Source organism: Phocoena phocoena, chromosome 19 (genome assembly GCF_963924675.1).
Source record: "Phocoena phocoena chromosome 19, mPhoPho1.1, whole genome shotgun sequence".
Lineage (NCBI taxonomy): Eukaryota > Metazoa > Chordata > Mammalia > Artiodactyla > Phocoenidae > Phocoena > Phocoena phocoena.
In genome coordinates, this window is record NC_089237.1 from 19,386,864 (window position 1) to 19,411,562 (window position 24,699).

Here is a 24,699-nt window from a genome sequence, read left to right on the forward strand (position 1 = left end):
CCTAGTAGGGGATTTTTTTTTGCATATGGGAAATCAAGCCAAAGCTACCAGTAACAGTCACATCCATGATTTGTATAAAAAACTATTTACCACCCTGGGCTATAGCTCTACTTACCGTAAGCTCATCTGGGAAGGTGTACTAATTATTTATATAATAATTATTATGCCATCTTTCAAAAAGTGATCAGAAAATTAATTTTAAAATACTTCAAATTATGCCCCAAACCTAAAAGTAGAAAGAGAATAAAAATAATACCTAACATCATTCACTTACAGTGTGCCAAGCAGACACTGTTATAAGCTCTTGCCACGTTTTAACTCATGATCCTCAGAGGGGTGGGTATTATCCTCAGTTGAAAGATGAAGAAGTGGCCAAAGAGAAGTTAAGTAATTTGTCCAAGGTCACATTACTGCTAATGGCAGGGCTGGATCCAGACCCAGGCCGAGCTGATTCCAGAGGCTGCATTGCTACCCACTGCACTGCGAAGGAGAGCAGGCAACTGCAGCTTTGCAGTGAGACATTTGATTTCTTTAGGGCTTATAGTTCTTAATTTGTGTCCCAAAATGCCCTCTTGTGTTTCTTTAATAGAAATTTTTAAATGTATATTTGGAATTTTTTTGAAGTTTATGATGGTGATGATAGGTGTTTTTCCAACTTATATATTCCTGATGGAAATTATATTAAAACAGAGAAAGTCTTAATTTAAAAAATTTTTTTAATTTCATTTTTTAAATTATTTTATTATTTTTGGCTGTGTTGGGTCTTCGTTGCTGCACACGGGCTTTCTCTAGTTGCGGCAAGTGAGAGCTACTCTTTGTTGCGGTGTGCAGGCTTCTCATTGCGGTGGCTTCTCTTGTTGCAGAGCATGGGCTCTAGGCGCGCGGGCTTCAGTAGTTGTGGCATGCAGGCTCCGTAGTTGTGGCTCGTGGGCTCTAGAGCTCAGGCTCAGTAGTTGTGGCGCATGGGCTTAGTTGCTTCGCGGCATGTGGGATCTTCCCGGACCAGGGCTGGAACCCATGTCCCCTGCATTGGCAGGCGGATTCTTAACCGCTGTGCCACCCGGGAAGTCCTGAGAAAGTTTTAATTTTAACTATAAGTTGTCCTTTGTTGTCCTACTAGCGTTACCATGTACATCACAGGAGAAGGGCTATAAGCTGTCTCTTTGGCTTCTATTTATAAACAAAAGGATCTTCTTTGCCAGTGTGGTTTGAGACCTGCATGTTTGTTGACTGAGAATGCAAGTATCCAGCACATTTTATTTACAACTTTATTTTGAAGGGGTTTATGGTCCTGTTCTTGTTTTAAAGCTAGTAATTGTGATTTTTGAGCTAGAAGGACTTAAGAATTTTAATTTGGGGGGATAATTTTTAAGGCCACTGAATTTATTGTGTGTTTAGAGCTGTGGAAAGACCATTAGAAGCTAGTCTCAGAAATATATTCCTTTTCATATCTGATGCTTGTTTTCTATCAGCACTTTTCTTAGAGGTGGATTGTGACATTAAGTCTTGGAGACAGAATTCACAACCCTAAAGTGCAGTGATTTGAATTTGAGAGATCAAGTCAGGGATGAAAAAAACCTTCAATTTCCTGAGCAGAGAGTATGAACTTGCTCAAATAAACAGAGGATGTTAGCTTCCAGGGTTGTCAAACTGTCACCTTTGACCAGGGTTGAATTTTCTTTGAATGTTGACAAAAGTTACAATGTCAGTGGAAAAAGCTTAATGTGAAGTATCTATAACTCAGAATTTCCTTATGTTTGTGTCACTGAGATCCTACAATTAAAGGTGTTTTTCTTGTTTTTTTTAATATATGTCTGATGAGTTTAAAAAGCCTTCAGTGGGAGTTTCCAGCCTTTAGGTGAGAGTCAATGAGAAAGTTTGTGAAAAAATATTTTGTATTGTCTAAAATTCAGAGCCTATAGCTGGTAGTAAATCGCTATGTTTTTGTAAAGAGTGGGATTTTTAAAAATCCAAACCTGGGGAAATGTTTTAAATAAACTATATTTTAAAATATCATTGTAGAGAAAGAAAGAAGAAAGAAAGAAAGAAAAACTGTTCAGCACTTAATCTGTTAAAGTACTAAAAATTGGGATTTATCAGCTTCATAATATAGCATTTTACAATATATTCATTAATGGTTTAAACTAGGTAAAATATTCTCTCAGAAATAATGCTAATTCTATTTTTCCTGTTGTTTCATGTGTGTAAAAATCTTTTGATCCTCTTTTAGGCTTGAAAAAAGTAGCATACTATGTATCTACAGAAATATATAGCTCTTTACAAAATGAAACAGTCACTTCAGCCCATGGATTTATGTTTTTAGGATTTGTGATCTGTTTCTGGTAGAAAGTAAGAAAGAATGATAGCGAGAAATGGACTTTGTAGAGTCTTATTCCAAAAGGTATGGAAGGTCTAATACACAGGGATGCAGTGCAAATATTCCTCGTTCTTTTGTTGTTAATTTTTCAATTGGGTAACAATATTTGGAGACCCTGAATGTGGGCATATTTTAAAGATGAGTTTTTCTTGAAGTGAATTTAAATATCAAGTAAAAATACTAAATGCACTGTAATGTGTGTAGAGATTGGCCTTACTCCTTAACCATTGAAGGTATCAAAACAAAATAGAAAATATTTGGCTTCCTGAATGGTATGGCTGCAGTGAACATGCTGAGTTGGCCATGAAGCATAATCCTTTTCTTTTGCAATACCAGAGCAAAACACATAATTTTAAAGGAACGCGTCCTTAGGATAACTTGTTACCTTAAGCGCACATTTGAAATTTTGTTCCAGAAAAGTAACGTCAAAATTTATGGTTTTGAATTTTTACTATCCAAGTGTGAAAGGTCTAGTTGGGACAGAACTGAACATTACATTCCAATTATATTGGTAAATTTGAACAGGACAAATATAAAAGCAGTAGCTTTCAAAAAAAAAAAAAAGCAGTAGCTTTTATGAAGTAACTCATAAAAGAAATATATATGTACATATAGGCATTAAGAATAGGCATTAAAAAAAGACTTCTTCTGGGTTGTGGGATTTTGGATGTATGTATGTATGTGTGCACTTCCTAGTGTATTCCCATTTTTCTGTAATAAATAGGTAATAATGAATAGGAAATACTTTTGTAATCAAGAAAAAAGTTATTTTTAATGAATGGGTAAAGAAAATGTGAGAGAGATCACATGGAATATTATTCAGCCATAAAAAGAAGGAAATCCATTGTGACAACGTGGATGAACCTTAATGGCCTTATACTAAGTGAAATAAGTCAGACAGAAAAAGGCAATATTGTATGACCTCACTCACATGTGGAATCTAAAAAAACCCAACTCCTAGAAACTGAGCAGATTGGTGGTTTCCAGGGGAGGACAGTGGGGAAATGGATGAGGCTGGTTAAATGGTACAGATTTCCAGTTATTAAGATGAATAAGTTCGGGTGATGTAATTTACAGCATGGTGACTATAGTTAACAATACTATTGATATATTGTATATTTTAAGTTGCTAAGAGAATAGATCTTAAAAGTTCTCACCAAATGCCAGTTGTAACTGTGTGAGTCGATGGATGTGTTAACTAACCTTATTGAGGTAATCATTTCACAATATATACTTATATCAAATCATTACATCTGCATCTTAAACTTATACAATGTTATATGTCAACTATATCTCAATAAAGCTGGGGAAAAGTTATTTTTTAAATGGCTTTTGCATATTGATTTATCTCAGAATGAGAAACCTGTTTTTGTTTTCAGTTAAGGAGCAGAAAAACAAGCAGTTTGTGATGTTTATGTTAAATATTTGGCATGATATACTTTTTTGGTATGATTATATGACATCTTTTTTGATGAACGGTATTAAAATCATTTAAATTGTATTTAATGTTTTCAGAGTTAAAATAACTTGAGGACTGAGTTATTTCCTATATTTGGTGGAATGTTTCATATTTTTATATATAAGCTGATGGAGAATTATACTGTTTATAAATATAATAAATAAATTATATTATTTTACTTGTGTATGTGCTCTGCTAGGTTACCATTCATTTCATATTGAAGGTGTTTGTTTTTATTCAACTTCTGAAAAAAAAATGGTCTCATTTAACTTCTTGCAACCCTGAACATTGTTATTATTTCAATATATTTTCTGCATTTGCTTTGTTTATTTATTTATTTATTTATTTTTGGCTGCGTTGGGTCTTCGTTGCTGCGTGCGGGCTTTCTCTAGTTGCCGCGAGCGGGGGCTACTTTTCGTTGTGGTGCGCAGGCTTCTCATTGCGGTGGCTTCTCCTGTTGCGGAGCATGGGCTCTAGGCACGCAGGCTTCAGTAGTTGTGGCATGCAGACTTAGTAGTTGTGGCGCATGGGCTTAGTTGTTCTGCGGCATGTGCGATCTTCCCAGACCAGGGATCAAACCCGTATCCCCTGCATTGGCAAGTGGATTCTTAACCACTGAGCCACCAGGGAAGTCCCTCCACATTTGCTTTTATACTGCTTTCTCGCTCATGATGATACCTACAAAGGTTGCTAGGTTTATAGATTTCTTTTTCTTGTAATTCCATTAGTCATGCTTAATGACTTCTCTGTGTTTATTATGACATTCATTTGGGAATATCTGGTAAAGTAAATCTCTGGTGAAAGACACTTTCTTTTGGGTATATGTCATTGCTAATACAAGAGACTGTGTTTTGCCTTAATTAAATTCAAATTAAATAGTTTCTTTGTAGCTAAATCTAGCTTTAAAAGCATTTTAACATTTTAAGGAGTTTAAGGAAGAAAAATGAAAATAAATTACAAGTTGATGCTTTAGGAGAATTGTGGTACATAGCTCTGTAGGTCTTATTACTTTGCAACAAATAAAATTACAATCTTAAAAAAATATGTATTTTTGATCCCAGCAGAACACCTACATATTTTATGTAAAACTCAACTCAGCAAAAATCTACCTTAACTTCGATTGTGCCTTGTAATTTATTGTAATGGAATTTCCTATAACAGAATTTTATTTTAAGTCAGTTTTGGGAATACTGAAACATAAAAGAGATCATATAGTACCTTTTGGTGTTTTTTAATCCTAAATCCATAAGTAGTTCATTCCAATTCATGAAGATAATAATAATTATTATTTTATTTATTTATTTTTTAAATAGAAGTTTTTATTTTATCTTTTTGGCCGAGCAGCGTGTGGAATCTTAGTTCCCTGACCAGGGATTGAACCCACGCCCCCTGCAGTGGAAGCTCAGAGTCTTAACCATTGGACCACCAAGGAAGTCTGATGATGATTATTTTTTGAAGATAATTATTTTTGTGCATTAAAGATAAAGCTATAAACGTATATTGCCCAATATGCCTTCATAAATAAATCCTGTTGATTTTATTATTCTTTTTTGCTTATCACTTCTTACCTCCTCTGCCTCCTGAAAATGTGATAATCTCATTTAATCCAAAATTATGTTTTCCCTTGGTTTCAGTTCATTTATAGTTGCTGATTTTCCCTGTAATCTCTTTTATCACTGTGATATTATTGTGACCAGTTAGAATAATTCCCTTCTTCCCTTTTGTATCTGAATCATCTTCACCAAGCCATGAGATACTTTAGAAATTATATAAACTGGGACCTCAAATTTAGCATTATATATTTCACAATATGGCATCAGTAAATTACAGAATATTTTAAAATTAATATGTGAAATGATTTATTGCTTTCTTCATTTAGAACTAGTTACTTGATAGTGTTCTATCTAGCCTTTATTTGTTTTTGAGAACTTGGCTGTCCTCACAAAGGTGAGTCTTTTTCTAAGTCCATAAATCTTAAAATTATCTCAGTAAAGGAGCTCAAATGTATGTAAGATTCAAATGACTGTAAAAAATGATTACTTCTCTTAAAAGTTAACATTATAATTTTGTTTGAAGCTCTCTAATTCGCTTTTTGTTTCTTAGCTGCTAGAGGGCTTTTGGGGATTGTGAGCATGTGTGTGTGTGTTTAAAAATACTTCCAAAGTGAGTAAAGAAATTTATTCCAAAATTTTACGGTAATTGGGCTACCAATCAAGGCAAGACTTAGTAAATACTAAGTAAATATTTACTGCTAATGGGCAGTGAGCTAATACGTTTTTTAAGGCAGTTAGACAACAACTTGACCCATTAAATTATATACACCAGTGGTTCTTAACCATTTGTGGACTAAGAGACCTTTTGAGGCACTAATGAAACCATTGACTCTCTTCCCAGTAAAATATGCATGCACATAAAAATCTGCATACATTTCAAGAGGTTCGTGGACTCAGGTTACAAACCTCTACTGTAAACAACCATCTCTCTGTTAACACAGATAATGGAGATGAGGGAGTATGGAGAAGAAGTAACAAATAATTCAAACGTACTGTTAAAACAAACCTCTTATTTTGTTATCTGGGGACTCAGAAGGGGCTTATTTCCCCAGGGAACTAATAAATGCCAATTTACTTCAACATTCTTAAGGTGTGTATTCCATTGTATAACCCTACTGTAATTTAGTTAATCCATTAATAATTGATAGTTGTTTCCAGTTTTTTACTTCTGTAAATAACACGGTAGTACAGATCCTTAGGCTGAGTGGGTTTTTTTCACATTTACCAGACCATCTCCTTAATATTAAGTTGTAGAAGTGGAGTTGCTGAGTCATTTGCATAGATAGTGCCAAACTGCCCTCCAAAAAGCCTATCCCAGTCTGCATGCCCACCAGTAACTAGTGCATGAAGGGAATGGCCATTTTCCCACATCTGCCATTACTAAGTGTTGACAACCTTTCTCTCTTTGCTAGTCTCTCATATTTGTTTGTGTTTCTTTGATTTCTAGCAGTGCTTCACAAGTTCCCTGGCCATTTTGTTTCCTCTTTGTGATTTGCCTCTTTATATAATTGGCCTGTTTTTTTTTTTTTTTTTTTTTTAATTGGCCTGTTTTTTTATTACATATGCTTGAGTTTTCCTCAGAGATCTTTCTGTCTTACATATTACAAGTAATTTTCTCCATTTTTTTTTTGACTTGCAACTTAGTATACTATTTTTTTTGCAGTACAAAAATGTTAAATTCTTACGTAATCTAATTTAATAATCTTTTTTTCTCTGATCTGGCTATTAAGACATACTTACAAAAATCATACCGACCAAAGATGATAAAATTTTCATTTGTATTTTCTTTTAGAATATTTTATGGTTCTTTTTTTTTTTCATTGTCTCTCAATCCATCTAGAATCTGTTACTGTGTAAGAAGTGAGGTGGGAATGTAGCTTTATTAGTTTTCCTGAAAATAACAATATTATTTGTTGATCACTCACTCACTGTGTGCCAGCACTGAGCTAAATGTTTCACAGGTATTAACAGTTTCCACCTAAATCAGTTTCAAGTGACTTCGCCAGTTATCCGGAAAAAATCCACCACTTCCCACCAGCTCCCTCTTTTCCCCATTGATAGGAAAATCCATCTTAATGTATACCAAGTCCTCATATATGTTCAGATCTGCTTCTTCTCTGTCCGTTTCCATAGATCAGTATGGCTCTGAATACACCACATTGTTTATTTGGATCACTAAAACTTTTTCAGAGAATAAATCAGAGAGGTCAGACTTCACATGGACTTCCTTTGAAATACGCACTGGGATAGGATCTTAATATGACTCAAAATGAATTTCACATTCTTTGAACAGATGGTGGATAATCATGGGTAGTTACATTAAAGAATCACTAGATTTAATCTTCTTAAACATACCTTTCTATAGAGATTATGTGACAGAATAGTAATTTTTAAAAACAATAAGCTGTACGCTTTCAACTCAAATAGTGTAATTTCATTCTGACGTTTCAGTAAGTGTAGTAAAACTATATATTTTAAGTTTTTTAATTTAAAAGCTTAGAATTGCTTTCAATATTTTTTCTTCTAAGCAAAGCATAGAAGGAAAGTTACAATTGTTACAGATAAGACACATATGAACTAGAATACTGTAAGAGTTTTATAGGAATATGTGAAATCTTTTATGTTATAGACAAGCAGCTTGTCCAGTATAAATATAAATGTAATTTTCTAGAAGTAACCTTTAAAAAAGGTAAAAAGAAACAGGTGAAAGCAATTTTAATAACATATTTTCTTTAACCCAGTATATCCAAAGTATTACCATTTCAACATGTAATCAATATATAAACTTAGGAAACATTTTACATTCCTTTTTTGCTGCTGAGTCTTCAAAATCTGGTGTGTGTTTTACGCACACAGCATATCTCAATTTAGATGCAAAATTTTTACCAGAAATACATGAAGTGTTCAGTTTTCATAAAACTTTTAGTTGATAAAGTAGATTCACATACCCAGGTTGTTCCAACGTAGTTGAAAGTTTTCCAATAACCAAATTGAGCATCATCAATTTTAAGTTTACATTTAAGTTGATTAAAATGAAATAAAAATTTAGTTTCTCAGTCACACTAGCCCCATTTCAAGTGCCCAGTAATAGCACGTGTGGCTTATAGCTATCCTATTGGACAGTGCAGTTACAGGGCTTCTAAAGAAGTAAAATAAAATACAGGCTGTCTCCTACTTTTAACATCTGGTTTACATATAGCTCAAACACAGGTAGGATCTCTTGCCCTCTGGGAACTGCTCTACAAGGGATCAGAAGCTTTTCTTACCTGAAAGAAGATGATACCCCTAAAGCTTCCCACCAGACCCCACTCCCAAAATGCACACAGATGTACACAGACTCCTTTTTTTTTTGGAAACTGCTGCACTGAGGCCGGTTGAAGCATTATCCACATCCTTGGAGGCCCTTTCTTTCGTTGGGAGTAGAAGAGCTGTTAGTGCTTTGTAGGAGCTGGGATGGGCAGGAGTAGAGGGATTACTTTGTTACTAATGGTATCCCTGACTAGACATTCTAACTTCTTTTCCTTCAGAAACAAAATTATAAAGGGTCATTAGGTTTTGTAGGATTGTAGATCAACTGGGGTTTGGGGGCTTACGTAGGAATTTTTCATCTCTTTATAACTTTGTTTCTGTGGGACAGTGTTTTGTGTTCCAAACAACAAATATGCAAATGCATTTTGGATTATGATTCCATTTGTAAGGTGACCAGGAAGAAGGTGTGGGGAAGAGGTTGGCAGTTGCCTTATTACAGAAGGTGCAGGCGTCTGAGTATTGAACTTGGATGCATCGGCCTAAATTGTCTCTTGTCACCTATACGACCTTGCTTACTCCTCTGGAACTAAAACAACCCATAGTGTTTTAGGTATAACTGAACTATCAAAACTGCTTTTAGGCAGAGTTTTTTGTTACTTTGTTTTTTTTTTGGGGGGGGGGGGTGTATGTTGTTTCTGAAACTGAGTTTGCCTGTAAAAGAATCATATTCGTCTTTTGGTCTTAGCTACTATTCATTTTCATGTTGTACATAAAGTTGATGCTTGAAATTTGAGATCTAGTTACAGATGAAATTTTTCCTTTCAAAAGAGATTTCCCCCCTAATGTTAGTTTAATCTTAGGAGATACTTTACGGAGGGGAGTAATATTTAGTTATCATCGTGGGGCGATGGTAACTCCACCTTTATGTGGAAGACTGAACCAACAGCTTCAGAAGGCCAACTCAACCCTCTGATCGTCAGGCCTTCCTACTTAGTTTATCTTTTTTTTTAAATTTATTTATTTGGCTGTGCCGGGTCTTAGTTGCGGCATACAAGATCTTCGTTGCTGCATGCGTGATATTTTTAGTTGCAGCATGCAGGCTCCTTTAGTTGTGGCATGCAGGGATCTTTAGTTGCGGCATGTGGGATCTAGTTCCCTGACCAGGGATTGAACCGGGGCCCCCTGCATTGGGAGCGCGGAGTCTTAATCATTGGACCACCATAAACTACTTAGTTTATCTTAAATGTCTTTTTAGATCCCTGGTTCTAGAAGGAACCTTTGAAGAAATGGATAGAACTTCTATGCTGCTTTGAATATTGGCAGACTCTAAGCCAAATGCAGTTGGCTTTTTAATGTTAAATAAAGCACTTAGTAGCTTTTACTCCCAGGTAGCCTTTAGGAGCCCCTTTGTTTTATTTTATTTATTTAATTATTATTTTTTTGTGTGGTATGCGGGCCTCTCACTGTTGTGGCCTCTCCCGTTGCGGAGCACAGGCTCTGGACGCGCAGGCTCAGCGGCCATGGCTCACGGGCCCAGCCGCTCCGCGGCATGTGGGATCTTCCTAGACCGGGGCACGAACCTGTGTCCCCTGCATCGGAAGGCGGACTCTCAACCACTGCGCCACCAGGGAAGCCCTGCCCCTTTATTTTAATATGGTGTCCAAAGTAGGTTAATTGTAACTTAACACATCCTGGTATAGTTTACTGATTGTAAATTACTCCTCAATAAAATTGAGAATTATTTCCATAAAGGAAAAGTTCCTTTTTTCTCAAATATATTATGACAGCCTATTTTAGAATATTTAAAATATTTCCTTAAAGGTGAAAATTTAAGAGCGTATATAAAAACCATTGTGCTCCAAGGGGAAATCTGACTCTTTTGTCTTAAAATTCATTATATTCATTACATTAAACAAAAGATTGTTGTGTTGAGTTGAGAAACAGTCAAGTATTTCAAAATATTTTTGTTATACGTAGGTTTTCACTGTGATGTATTTATTTTAGTGGAATTTGACATATATTTTATTCCATGGGCAAAAGAAGAAACTAACTAAACATTTGCAAGCCATCTGCCACCTTGTGCTGCTATGCATTGGTGGGGAAAAACCTGAGTCCTATTATGAATTTTAAACTCTGTGCTCTATATTTTTAGTACCTTGTGGAAATTGAATCTGCAAATCATCTCTGAGAGATAAATGATTTGATTTGATTGTGACAAGCATGAAAGTTATCCTCTATATAAAACTATGTCTCCTGGGGAAAAGCTGGGCTAATACCGCACTGAAATGACCTTAACGGTGGAATCCTTGATTAGACCTGCATTGTTTTGCACGTACTATAGCTCCATAAAGATGATCGACGTCCATCAGGGATGAACAGATGTCCTGGCTTTATCAGAAATTGCTTTCACATTGCCAAGCCTTTCACAAAAGCCAGTCATCACCCTTGTTAGTCTGATTTTGTTGAGATGCTTTTAAAACTTTTTTCCAAATATTGGTTTGAATGCACAGACTTTGCTGTTTACTACTTGTAAGATTCTATGTTAGTCAGGTACGGTGTCCTTCTCCCCTAACAGGGAAAAAAAAAATTAAAAGCAAAAATAGAAAGTATAGCATAGTCTGTATTTACTTAAACTTTAAAGTATTTCATATCAGGTACTCGCATCTAAGTTCCAGAAAAGGCACATCTGTTTTGTTCACTGCTATATCCTCAGGAGCTAGAACAGAACCAGGCATATAACAGGTCCTCGACAAGTATTTGTTAAATAAATATGTATAGTTTCTATGAGTGGGTCGATGCACTTACTTTTGTTTATGGCAGGAAGATCCTCATCTCCGATAATAAAGATTGATTGATGTTGAAGGTACCTTAATTCCATCTGTTCCCCTTTAATCTTAACATAGAGGGTGTCTCCAGAGACCACTTCAACCCTCAGTAGGGCTGAAAGTCTACCTTTTACTGTGGAAGAAAGAAAAGAGAGAGGAAAACCAATTCTCTTTATTTCCTTTGGATTTTGGAGTTAAGGATGGAAGAAATTTGAGTTTACTAGGCAGGAACTGGCCTTTTTTCCCCATTTAAAAAAATTGTGTTTGTGTTACCATCTTAACCATTTTAAAGTGTACAGTTCGGTGACATTACTTAATGTCATCCCACATCGAAATGGTACCTGTTAAACAATAACCCCCCATCCCCACTCTTCCCCAGACTCTGGTTACCACCATTCTACTTTCTCTCTCTATAAGTGTGACTACTCTAGGTACTTCATATAAGTGGAATCATATAATATTTGGCCCTTTGTTTCTGGCTTATTCTTTTTTTTTAAATGTTATTATTATTTATTTTATTTATTTATCTTTGGCTACGTTGGGTCTTTGTTGCCGCGCTCGGGCTTTCTCTAGTTGCGGCGAGCGGGGACCACTCCTCGTTGCGGTCGCGGGTCTCTCATTGCAGTGGCCTCTCCTGTTGCAACACTAGGCGCCCAGGCTTCAGGAGATGTGGCTCACGTCTCCGGAGCACAGGCTCAGTAGCTGTGGCTCACGGGCCCAGCTGGCTGCTCTGCGGCAGACGGACTCTCAACTGCTGCGCCACCAGGGAAGCCCCTTTTTTTTTTTTTTTTTAATATGGCCCCTTTGCTTGGAGACTTGGCAATTTTTCTTTCCCCCATTTTTTAAAGTTTTTCCTTTTGTACCTAGATCTAGCAAGTGATGCATACACAGTAAGTGTCCAAAGACAAGTTAATTCAGCAGCTTGTTGCATGCCACTAGGGGGTTATTAAAGCTTTGAAAATGTGATTCCTAATCTGTATGTCTGTAGGCTTATCTCCTCCAAGTCTTGCTGATAAACCTGCACTGACAATAATATCAGAGATTAGTCTTTCTCCGTGTTTCATAAAGCAAATTGTTCTCCTTCTTATAGCCTGATTATGAACTGGAAAATTACTGGCACGTTGTTGTAATTGTTTATACAGGCATGAAGACAAACTCTACACAAGGACAATAGCTACATGAAAGGTTTTGATTGCAGCTTCATTAGGAAATTACATGCTCCTACTCATTTCTTTTCTCTCTTTTTCTATTCTCATTATATCTTCCTCCCTCCCTCTCTCCATCCCTTTCCTTCCCTTTTAGTCTGTCATCCCTCCTTCCATCTCTTTCTTCCTTTCTTTTTTCTTTCTTTTTCATTCTCATTTTCCTGAGTAGTTGCTACAGAGACAACCTGAACCTAGGGTCCAAATATAATTAAAATAATTGTAGCTCTCTATCAGTCTACTTGGAGGGACGGGGAAAAAGAGAGTACGAGAACTAAATATCTTTTTTTAAAGATTGGAAACTAACTTGTTGAGGAAAAAGAAATATGCTGGGAGATCTAATTGGTAAAGAAGCAAAGAGGAAGAGAGAGGGAGCATCTTGAAGGATGATTTAAAAAGTAACCTGTGCAATTGAAATTTCAAGCAGAATCGTAATCCATGGACTATTTTAGAGCCTCTTACACAAAACATTGAACATGAGCTTGGTTCTCCCACTGTATCCCCTGCTGATTTGCACTGGGCAGATCATTTCTGCCTTCCCTGATTCCATTTCTCAACCTGTAAAATGGAGGGTCAACAATTAGGTTCAGAATCATAAGACTTTGAGTCAAAGCCATGAGAACACGAAAGGTAATTTTTTTTTTTTGCCATACGCGGGCCTCTCACTGTTGTGACCTCTCCCGTTGCGGAGCACAGGCTCCGGACGCACAGGCTCAGCGACCATGGCTCACGGGCGCAGCCGCTCCGCGGCATGTGGGATCTTCCCAGACCGGGGCACGAACCCGTGTCCCCTGCATGGGCAGGCGGACTCTCAACCACTGCGCCACCAGGGAAGCCCCACGAAAGGTACTTTCTAAATTCAGTTTTTATGATGTCTACAAATGCAGGTGTTAGTATGCCAGAGACAGAAGTTTTGGGGGTTTTTTTGGTAAATTTTTTTAAAACATCTTTATTGGAGTATAATTGCTTTACAATGGTGTGTTAGTTTCTGCTGTATAACAAAGTGAATCAGCTATATGCACACGTATATCCCCATATCCCCTCCCTCTTGCGTCTCCCTCCCACCCTCCTTATCCCTCCCACCCTTTTAGGTGGTCGCAAAGCACCGAGCTGCTCTCCCTGTGCTGTGCGGCTGCTTCCCACTAGCTGTCTATTTTACATTTGGTAGTGTACATATGTCAGTGCCACTCTCTCACTTCGTCCCAGCTTACCTTTCCCCCTCCCCGTGTCCTCAAGTCCATTCTCTATGTCTGCGTCTTTATTCCTGTCCTGCCCCTAGGTTCATCAGAACCTTTTTCTTTTTTTTTAGATTCCATATACATGTGTTAGCATACGGTATTTGTCTTTCTCTTTCTGACTTACTTCATTCTGTATGACAGACTCTAGGTCCATCCACCTCACTACAAATAACTCAATTTCATTTCTTTTTATGGCTGAGTAATATTCCATTGTATATATGTGCCACATCTTCTTTATCCATTCATCTATCGATGGACACTTAGGTTGCTTCCATGTCCTGGCTATTGTAAATAGTGCTGCAGTGAACATTGTGGTACATGACTCTTTCTGAATTATGGTTTTCTCAGGGTATATGCCCAGTAGTGGGATCGCTGGGTCGTATGGAAGTTCTATTTTGAGTTTTTTAAGGAACCTCCATACTGTTCTCCATAGTGGCTGTATCAGCTTACATTCCCACCAACAGTGCAAGAGGGTTCCCTTTTCTCCACACCCTCTCCAGCATTTATTGTTTGCAAATTTTTTTGGTGATGGCCATTCTGACTGGTGTGAAGTGATACCTCATTGTAGTTTTGATTTGCATTTCTCTAATGATTAGTGATGTTGAGCATCCTTTCGTGTGTTTGTTGGCAATCTGTATATCTTCTTTGGAGAAATGTCTATTTAGGTCTTCTACCCATTTTTGGATTGGGTTGTTTGTTTTTTTGATATTGAGCTTCATGAGCTGCTTGTATATTTTGGAGATTAATCTTTTGTCAGTTGCTTCGTTTGCAAATATTTTCTCCCACCCTGAGGGTTGTCTTATGAGACAGAAGTACTGACACTGAAAAATTATCCAAAGCCAGGATTGGCTCCTGTTGGAGAGGTGGAAATGGTTGTGATGGAATTCAAGTAACCTCAGGACCCTGGGGTTTCTGAATTTCAGAACATTAGGAGAATCTTCCAGTCCTTCCTGCTTAAATATGAATGGACGTAGATTGCCATTACTGCCTTGCCCCACTTCTCCTAGATTTAGATCACCGGTATTTATAAAGCTTACCAGTCACGAATAGATTCTTGCATTTCCCATTCCTTGCCATAGGGTCCTCTTTCAGTTCCATATGCTTTTATTGGCACTTACTTTGATTTTCTTTACAGCAGCAGCTGCTAATTAGTGACAGCTTTCGAGTGAGCAGCTTGTCATTTTTGGCAGGGGTAGGGGCCATCCATAGCAACTCAAGGCTATATTTTCATTTGCTAAATTTACTTTGCTACATGGAAATACATCTTGAATTAAAAAATAGTCTGTAGTCAAAGGTGGTTATATTTGCTGAAATGTCTTCTTGAGTTGGCATTTGGTCCTGTAGTTGAAGAACTCTCAGGAGATAAAACATAGGTTCAGTGTCTATCAGACCGATGCAATTAGTCCTGAGTCATCCTTCTAACGTTAATCAACATTCTGGATGTAGAAACTCATCATCTTGTTTTGGCACAATAGTAAATCACTCTGGATTGTATTTGGTCGTATGCATGGTAACCGAAGGAGTGAATTGTTGGTATACGTTGTGCTTCCCGTGTATACTCAGCTTCTTTCTTGAGACATAATTAAGGGAAAGAAACAGTTTAGTTTGCATAAAGATGCTTTCTTTGGAATTTCAGCTCATATCAGCATCATCACATGTCATGTAATTCTCCTCTTTGAAATTGCTGCAAGGAGGTGTCAGCTCTGTTTTACAAACTTGTCACGATGTTTATGGAGCGGTACAGCTTGCAATTTGTATTTACCTTGATTAGCACCAATGATGAGTCAAAACCTCCGTCACAGTTTCTATAAAGTGTGATTCAGTACCATTATTCCTGTAATAAGGATTCAAGTTAATGACCTCCGCGGTGTTAAAAATAACATGTTGAAGGAAATAACTGACCTACCATTCATTTCCCCCAATTTAGGTTCTTTCTGTAACATGGAGGTCTACCAAAATTATATTTAATTTAACACACAGTTATTGACTAGCTACCATGTACCTATGCCGAGGAAATCAAAATGAACGAGACATGGTTCCTTCCCTGGTATAACTTCTAGTCTAGTAGTTGAGCAGCAGCTAAATCAGAAATGCTTTGGTTCTTACGCCCAGAATGGAGGATAAATTCTAATTCTAGAGAGGTAAAGAATTCCATCTTTTTAAAAATTGGATGATCAAGATGATAAAAGACATAGATACAGGTATTGTGTTGATGTGTTTTTTTTAGCTAAATGTTTTAAAGATTGTATGAGGCACCTTTCGTAGGAGCACGGAATTGCCAGGTGTCCCTGCCCCAGATTTCCCCAAGACATATTGGACAACACTTAAATTCAGACGTCGTCTTCCCCATCAGAGTACCTCTCAGTGGCATGGCTCGGTAAACCCAAATGATCTCCTAACAGTCAACTAATATTTAATGGGCACTGTGCACAGTACCGTAGTTATTTCTACGTTTGTCATATTAGTGTTAGTCAGTTATCACAGGAATTTATCATTTACATCTTCTCTCTAGCTTTATAATCACATCAGCATCAGGTAGCTTGATGTTTAGTTATTGGTATCATGTGAACAGTTATCAAGATAACTGACTTCAGTATCTTTTACTATCCTATCTTACCCACTAGAATAGTTCACAAGTTGTTTTCACATTTGTATTAGTGATATGGTCCCTTTAATGAGAAATGTTTTCTGCCAGCAGAAAACCTGAGTTTAGAATGATCTCTGATAAATATTGGTGATAGGTAATAATGTATCTAATGGAAACCCAATAAGGAATTTGGGAACAAATATAACAAACGTAACCACTCCCTTCTCATAGGAAGTGTCACAGTGTTAATTCTGAACCCAAGTGGTCAGGATCTAGGTTTGGGCCTCACTGGAAAATCACCGACCCCCAGAATGATTCTCGTTTTTCTCCTCCCACTCCCTTTTATAATCTAAAGCTTTTAGCTGATTTCTGATTGACTGAGAAGAGTGAAGGTGAATCACCAAACCCCTAATATGGCTTCCTTTGGTTGTGTTTGAAGGTTTGTCATCTTGATGTGCTCTGACCTTTAGGGAAGGGTGTCCCATTTAAAACACTTTTGGATTGTCAAATAATTTTTGGTATCAGTGAGTTGCACTTTGTTAACTTACTTTGTAGCTTTTATTATAAAGCAGTCTTAAAACCACAGGTATCATGGTCAGGAAAAACTCATTTGGTTAGGTGAGGTTTTTAATAAATAAAGCACAGGGGTTGAGAGTATGAGCGCTGGAAATGGGCAGCCTGGCGCTAATCCCAGCTCCTTCACTTACTTGCCACAGGACTTTGGGCAAATTTTCTAACTCTTAAGCCTGCTTCCTCTTATATAGAATGGGGATAATAATCCTACTGCCTCATAGGGTTGTCATGAGGATTAAATGAGGGTACATATAACATGCAGGCAACAGTCCACGACGTAGTAAGAGTTCCTTGAATGTTTATTGTTAGTACTGTTACTCTTGTCGCTATTACTACTGCTGCTAGTACTCCCTTTTTCTCCTTTCCCACGCTAATGCCTTTGCTGTTATTTAACATTTGGCGATTAAGCGTAGGAAAGGCTTAGAAATTTAATAGTTTGTTTTGTTTCCAACATGAAACAGTTTCTGGTGTGGGTAGCAGCAGTTAATTTAGCGTATACAACAAACTAATAAGTTTTTCCTTGAAACCCAAACTGTCTTCATTTCAAAGGAGGTATTCTCAGAGTGGGGTTACATACCCTCCATCATCAAAGCCTAGAATCTTTACAAGACTTTGTCTCACAAAAAGCTTTGTGTCTCTGTTGCCACCACAACCTGAAACTAACGAGTTAGAAACCACATAGAGCCCTATGACATGCTTGTAGGAGCCCTTCTGAAGGAGCCATCACATTTTCTTGTAAGTTGCACGTAGATAGCTAAGCCAGGAACCCATCTGGTTGAGGAAACAAAAAGTTTTTGTTTTTCCTTCCCTCTCCACTTTTAAACTCAAAAGATCTAATTTTGTTGTCTCTGGGAAGATTAAATGCATAGATGCTCACTTAATTTAAAGAAGTCTACGTGAGAATGCGGTGTTGTTTCTTTGGGGGTTAGGGGTCTTCAATATTGTTCCACAGCTATTCAGGGTTACTACCTAAAGAAGATTTAAAATCATATTTTCTGTCTTCTTGCCCTTTTTGTTATAAGTTGTACAGTCTTTAAACCATGTCTAATCTAAGAAAATATATATCCCCTGTATATGTGCTTTTACTGATTGTCAGTATTGAACCTGGCCAGTGCCTTAGCATGTTGGACAGGTGATTTGACTTTAGTTTGAGAAGAAGAAAGCTAAAGATTTATTTTTATATCAGTCAACTAGGGACCTTATATGTTGCCGTGTTTATTATAGCCAAAATGCCACTTTATTTTTAGGTGGAGACTTCTGGAGCAGTAGTATAAAGGCTAGGATGGTTCCAATCCTGTACTTTTCCGCATGTTTAAGTCCGCATTAAATCCGGTAGTTCTTAAGAGTTCCACTGCTGTTTAAAGAGTGTAGCTCCATGTGATCTTATTGTCTTTAATTTAGTCAAGTGAGACACTACATTACACAGGTTCTGGGTCTCACATTTGCTTTGTTTTTCTTTGGAGCTTTACTGGAAACCGAATGCTATTGCGTTCTAGCTACAGAAGCAGGAGGGGAAGTTGGCAAGAATTAACTGCTTTCTGTTTGGTCTGTCTGTGGCAGCTGACCTTTTGGAAGGAAATCGCTGCTCTTTGCTTCTTCCTGTAACAGTGCAGCCTGTGAAAGAACGTATACACAGAAGGGTTCTCTCGTTATCCTGGCTGGTGTCTTGGGGCATAAGCTGTTAGTTAAGAGGTGGGAGTCTTTCAGTGCAGCGTGTTGTAGGAACATGTACTCAAGTTCACGGAGCTAAGTTGTGTGTAGATATCCCAGTAGATAGATAGTGAGAGAGTATCTGTTTCCAGAAAAAGTAGTTTGTTTTAGCAAAACTAATTGTATTTTCTTGCCAAGTCCCAGTGTCAATGCTATGGACAATTACTTTGTGTGCAATTTTAATTAATCTTAATGTTGAATGTCCTAATATCAGTATTATTTCTTTTACTAGATCACCTTTTTTTTCCTGAGAGGCCATTTTTATTTTCCAAGACATGAGCTCTTATTTAAGTGTCATTTCATCTCAGAATTAGAATTAACTTCTTACCACACCTGCTACCCATTGTTGGACCCACCTGTTCTGCAGGAGTTGTTTTACTTAGATAGAGTGAGTATTATACCACACACATTGGCATTTTCTTCAGAAAGCTACAGTTGGGCTTCCAAATTGGAATATCATCCAGTGAGCAGGCAAAGGAACTAGCTGATGAGCCATTTCTCTCTTAAAAGAAAAGATCTTAGTCTTCCGTTATTTTAACCAAAACGTATTTAGGTTTATTTTGTTTTTCAAAAGGACTTATATTCAAGTAAGTGTCTGTAAGCAACAGTGAAGTTGATTATGATTATTGGTGAACGCAGAGAACACAGCTACCTGAAAAGGGGGCAAAATACCGTATTCTTCTGCATTTAGTTTGAGTTCAGTTTATAGACATGCTTTTCCAATGTATTATTGGTCTCTTTCCTAGATTTACTGTTAATAGTAAAGATTGTTGGGTGAGCGTTAGCGTTGATGTACATAAAATGTGTAGAGAGTAACCTTGGGAGAATTATCTAAAGTCTTCCCTTAGCAAGGTGGCCCTGTAGTGCTTCTTTTCTGTTCTTGGAACCTGGCCTGATTTGTTCAACCTTCCTGAGAGTACAAACCTTGCTTTGGCTTTAGGTATAGGTTCTGGCACAAAATAAGTTGATATCAACAAAACAGGAAGATTTCCCCCCAGTTCTGTTGGCCTTTGAGTAGGAGCAAAGTTAAGAACGGATGGCTAAGGCTTTCTGGGAGCTGATTTTGTAACCGTATCCTTCTAGAGGTCTTGAATTGTTACCCTTGAACGATCAAGGACCTTCACCCGGGCCAGTTGTGTCCAGGTGTGTCATTAGGGGTAAGGGAAATACAGTTTTTAAAAAGGAATTCTTTAAAAAATAAATAAATAAAATAAAAATTAAAAGGAATCCCTGCACTGCTGGGAGTGGTTTTCTGTGTATTTCATTCTATTTACTATCGGAACAAATTTGCAGGGACCGTTGCTTAGTCATGTCAAAGATGAAAAAGAGCCAGACATGAATCTAATCAGTATGTATTATTTCTTGCCTGGAAATATGACTTTCTCAAATATTCTTTTTTGTCTTTTCTATTTTCCATGTTTTTTTCAGAAATCACAAGAAAACCTCCTAGATTCAAACTCTACTCCCTCTGAGATCACTCATCTTCAACCTAGTCTAAGTTCTAGCTTACCCTTTTTTAATTTTTGGTGTTCTGAACTTTTTGGTATGAATATTTTCAAACACTCACAAAATAAGAATAGTGTATAATGAATTTCCATAGATTCATCACTCAAGTTCAAAAATTACCAAAATTTTGTTAATCCTTTTTTATGTACTCCACCTAATAAACACCTTTTTGTTTCTTCTGGACTTCAAAAAAATACTTCAAAATATATTTTTGTGCCACTTACTTTTATATTACTTCTAAAAGAAGGGTTTATTAAACAAAAAAATAATATGAACAGTTATTGAGTGCAAGACATTGTAAAGGATTTAAATAAAATATAAATAGATGTCAAAATTACAGATTAAGGGGCTTCCCTGGTGGCGCAGTGGTTGAGAGTCCGCCTGCCGATGGAGGGGATACGGGTTCGTGCCCCGGTCCGGGAGGAGCGGCTAGGCCCGTGAGCCATGGCTGCCGAGCCTGTGCTCCGCAACGGGAGAGGCCACAACAGTGAGAGGCCCGCGTACCATAAAAAAAATTACAGATTAAGCTTAGCTGTTAATAGTCTTGAACCACTACTTGAAAACACATTGTTCTTATGTTCTTGAAGGTGATAGAATTGCATTTCTTTCTTTTTTTTTAAACATTTATAGTTTCTTTTATTTGTTTATTTATTTTGGCTGCGCCAGGTCTTAGTTACAGCGCGCAGGATCTTTGTTGCCGGGTGTTTAGTTGCGGCATGCGGGATCTTTAGTTGTAGCATGCATGTGGGATCTAGTTCCCCGACGAGGGATCAAACCCGGGCCCTCTGCACTGGGAGTGCAGAGTCTTGCCCACTGGACCACCAGGGAAGTCCCGAATTGAATTTCTTTTTTAAGAAATGTATAAATATCTCATGCGCTGCTTAAATCAAGACTACCTAATTTGTGCCATAAGCTGGATACTGTCATGATGGGAAATATTTCTTCCTATGTCTTTTGCATGTCCCTTTATGCTTTATTCCTGTGGAATAGTGAGCAGTGCCAATTGCCCATGATTATTAAATTTATATTTCAGGTTTTACATTTTAAACAAAATGTAATAAATCAAAAAACTGTACAAAAAATTGTACCAGAACTCCTCCATCTAAATGTAACAGCTGTTTATAGTTCTCTCTGACCTTTCTCTGGTATGTGTCCTCTAGCATACGTACTGTGTACACTTTTCATTTAATATTCCTTTTTTATACTTTTGGAAAATATCTATGGCCTTATATTTCAACATAGCCTTTATACTTCATTTAATTATTGCACAGTATTCCATCAGATTAATATGTTATAGTTTAACCAGTCTTTTATTTTGGACATTTAGGTTCTTTCTAGTTTCTCATTATTGTGTTTAATACTGTCTAACTGTTGTCCCTAGGAGTTGGCCTAGTGCTAGGTGCTCTTCAAAGCAAATTTTGCTAAGTGGAAATTTAATAGTATAATTCTCAGTGATTAGAGGGAGGCTGTGAACTCTAATGAGGAAAATAATAGGAACGTGTGTAGATTTATTAATAAATTGCCTTTTAAACAAAACTTCAGAAGGGAAGGGATTATCTTTCATCTAAATGGTACAGAAACTCAGTATATTGTAATAGCTGAGGAATTTCTATTTCCTGAACTGTGGGATTCGATCTTTTTGAGAGACACAGTCTAAGATGAGTTGGTCTTAACAGTATAAATGGGTACAGATATAAACCTTCATTAGAGGGACTTCCCTGGCGGTCCAGTGGTTAAGACTCCGCGTGTCCACTGCAGGGAACTCGGATTCGATCCCTGGTCAAGGAATTAAGATGCTGCATGCCGCGAGGCACGGCCTGAAAAATAAAAAAATTTCAAAAAGTAGAAAATAAAAACCCTTCATTCGAAATTCTGAGGCTGACATGGGGCTCCATGGCAGCCTCAGATCATTTCTTACTTTTCTGTAATGCAGATGGTCATTGTTTGTGGGCTACAGTAAATGTTTTTCATTCTCTGAAAAATGTTATTGATGTAGCTTCTTCCCAAGTGGGTAGTTCAAGTTGCTTAATAGATTTCAACACAGAGATAATGATAATGCACACGCATTCGAGCTGCGGGCCAGTATGTCATGAGGGAGCCCTTCCCCTTCCCCCTCTCCCTCTCCCTCTCCCTCTCCCTTCCTTTTTCCCGAAGTAATATGTAATGATTTTGCTGTGATGTAAAGATTTATGACTGATAGTCTGCCCAGAATATTATCATCTCTATGTTGCCTGGCAAATTTTTCCTTGCTTGTTTCTTTGTGAGCCAAATACTTGTATTCTTTCTGTTCGCTTCCCATCTGTTTAATAATCTGACTTTATTAGAGAATTGCCTTCCTGATGGCTTATAAAGTAGTGTTTAGGAATTTTTTTTTAAAGAGCAGATGGCTCCGGTGTTGACCTACTTCTAGATGGGATACTTTTACTCTAACCTTACTTGATGTTAGGCCAATTTTAATATGAGCAGAATCTGAATCCTTTATTGCTACTATTTAATACGTTTCTGTCCCTCCAAGTTCCTACTGCTAGGTAATCACCACCACTGAAGAGATGTATTGACAGTAAAGCAGAAAACACAACCAGAGAACTTGCTTCTTTTATTCCATCCAAAGTCCTTTAGTCATTAAATGGTGCTGATAGGATTAACAGTTTTGAATCCTGGTTCCTTGCCAGATGAGATTTCTTTTCAGATCAGACGCATTGTTTGCACATCTTCTGTTTCATCTGCCAACTAGCCCAAGCCTTTGCCCAAATCAGAGCCCCGCAATATTAGGTTTCTGATTCTAATTTCGTATTCATTTTCTTTCTTTAAGTTATGAAATATAACAAACATGCAGAAAAGTACAAAACATAATATGACAAACTACCACCACAAGTCCTCAAGACAAAGGCAGCGTGGTGCAGTGTAGAGTACAGACTGGGGCCAGGGTGCCCAGATCCAGGCCAGATGGTACCCCTCAGCAGTGTGGGACCTGGCAGAAATATCTTACCCCCCAAAGAAACCCATACCCATTAAAAGTCACTGCCCATCCCCTAGCCCTTGGCAGCCACCTGTCTGCTTTGTTTCTGTGGGTTTGCCTATGCCTATTCTGGGCATTTCCTATAAATGGAATTTACAATATGTGGCCTTTTATATCTGGCTTCTTTCACTTAGCATCATGTTTTCAAGGTTTACCCATATTGTAGCATGCATCAGTACTTCATGCCTTTTTTATGGCAAAATAATATTCCATTTAATCTATTTTATTTTTCCATTCATGTCCATATTATCCATTCATCTGTTGTTGGACATTTGGGTTGTTTCTACCTTTTGGCTATTATGAATAATACTGCTATGAACATTTGTGTACAGGTTTTTGTGGACATATATTTTCAATTCTCTTAAGCATATACCTAGGCATGGAACTGTTGGATCATATAGTAACTCCATGTTTAACCTTTTGAAGAACCTTCAGATGGTTTTCCAAAATTGTTACACCACTTTACAATCCTGTTTAATTTGCTGAGCCTCAATTTCCTCATCTGTAAAGTGGGAATAATAATAGAGCTACCTCATAGGGTTTTTGTGAGGGTTAAATGGTAGACTCATAAAAGTACTCATTGTTATAAAATAATATAGGAAGTGTTCAGTAAATGATAAATCTGGATGGTGGATACTAACTCTAATAAATGTTATTTTAAATCAGTTTTCATTCTTATTTCTGGAATTTATTAGATGAATCAAAATATTTGTTGCTAATAATTCATACTTTAATTAGTTGGAGTCAGGTGCATCCTTGGAAAGAATAGGAAAAGGCTTAGCTCCTGGCTGCCAGAAGAGCACATCAGAATGGATGTTTTTTTTTTTGAGTTTAGTATACTTATGGCAGCCTTGCTCTCCTTACACCACCCTTCACAATTCTTAATTCCCTCATTCAGAGGTGAGGGAACAGTCTTCCCAGTGCCTTTCCACCAGCCTCCATCAGGTCTCACCTGTGGGAGTCCTGGTGCCAGTGAAATTGATTAAGAAATGGGAATACCAGCTTTTAACAGGAAGGTAAAGTTTATGTGCAGGATATTGGTTAAGGAGAAAGATAGCAAGAGCTCTTTGTGGAACCTTGACTTTGGGAAGGTACTTAACTGAAGTGAGTTAAAATTGGAGGTGGGGAGAAGGAAGCCACCTTTGTAGGTTTCAGGTTGTAAAAGTTAGGGAATTTCCTGGTGGTCCGGTGGTTAGAACTCTGCACTCTAACTGCTGAGGGCCCGGCGTTCAGTCCCTGGTTGGGGAACTAAGATCCCACAAGCTGCACTGTGTGGCCAAAAAAATTTTTTTAATAAAAAAAATATATATATAATTTTTATCAGCATAGAAATTTATTTGAATTCAAAATAATATGGTTATATTTAGGATAATATAATAATTATCTAAAGCACGTATCATC

General features: G+C 37.3%; 1 protein-coding gene across 1 annotated transcript in view; it reads left to right on the top strand.

Annotated features, from left to right (window-relative positions):
- The first annotated feature begins 18,681 nt into the window (after window positions 1-18,681).
- Window positions 18,682-24,699, top strand: part of LOC136138193 (signal transducer and activator of transcription 5B) — a 35,668-nt gene continuing 29,650 nt past the window's right edge. Inside the window, exon 1 of the mRNA XM_065896808.1 lies at window positions 18,682-18,755. The gene's annotated coding sequence lies outside the window, so the exon portion shown is untranslated. The remainder of the gene's footprint in view (window positions 18,756-24,699) is intronic.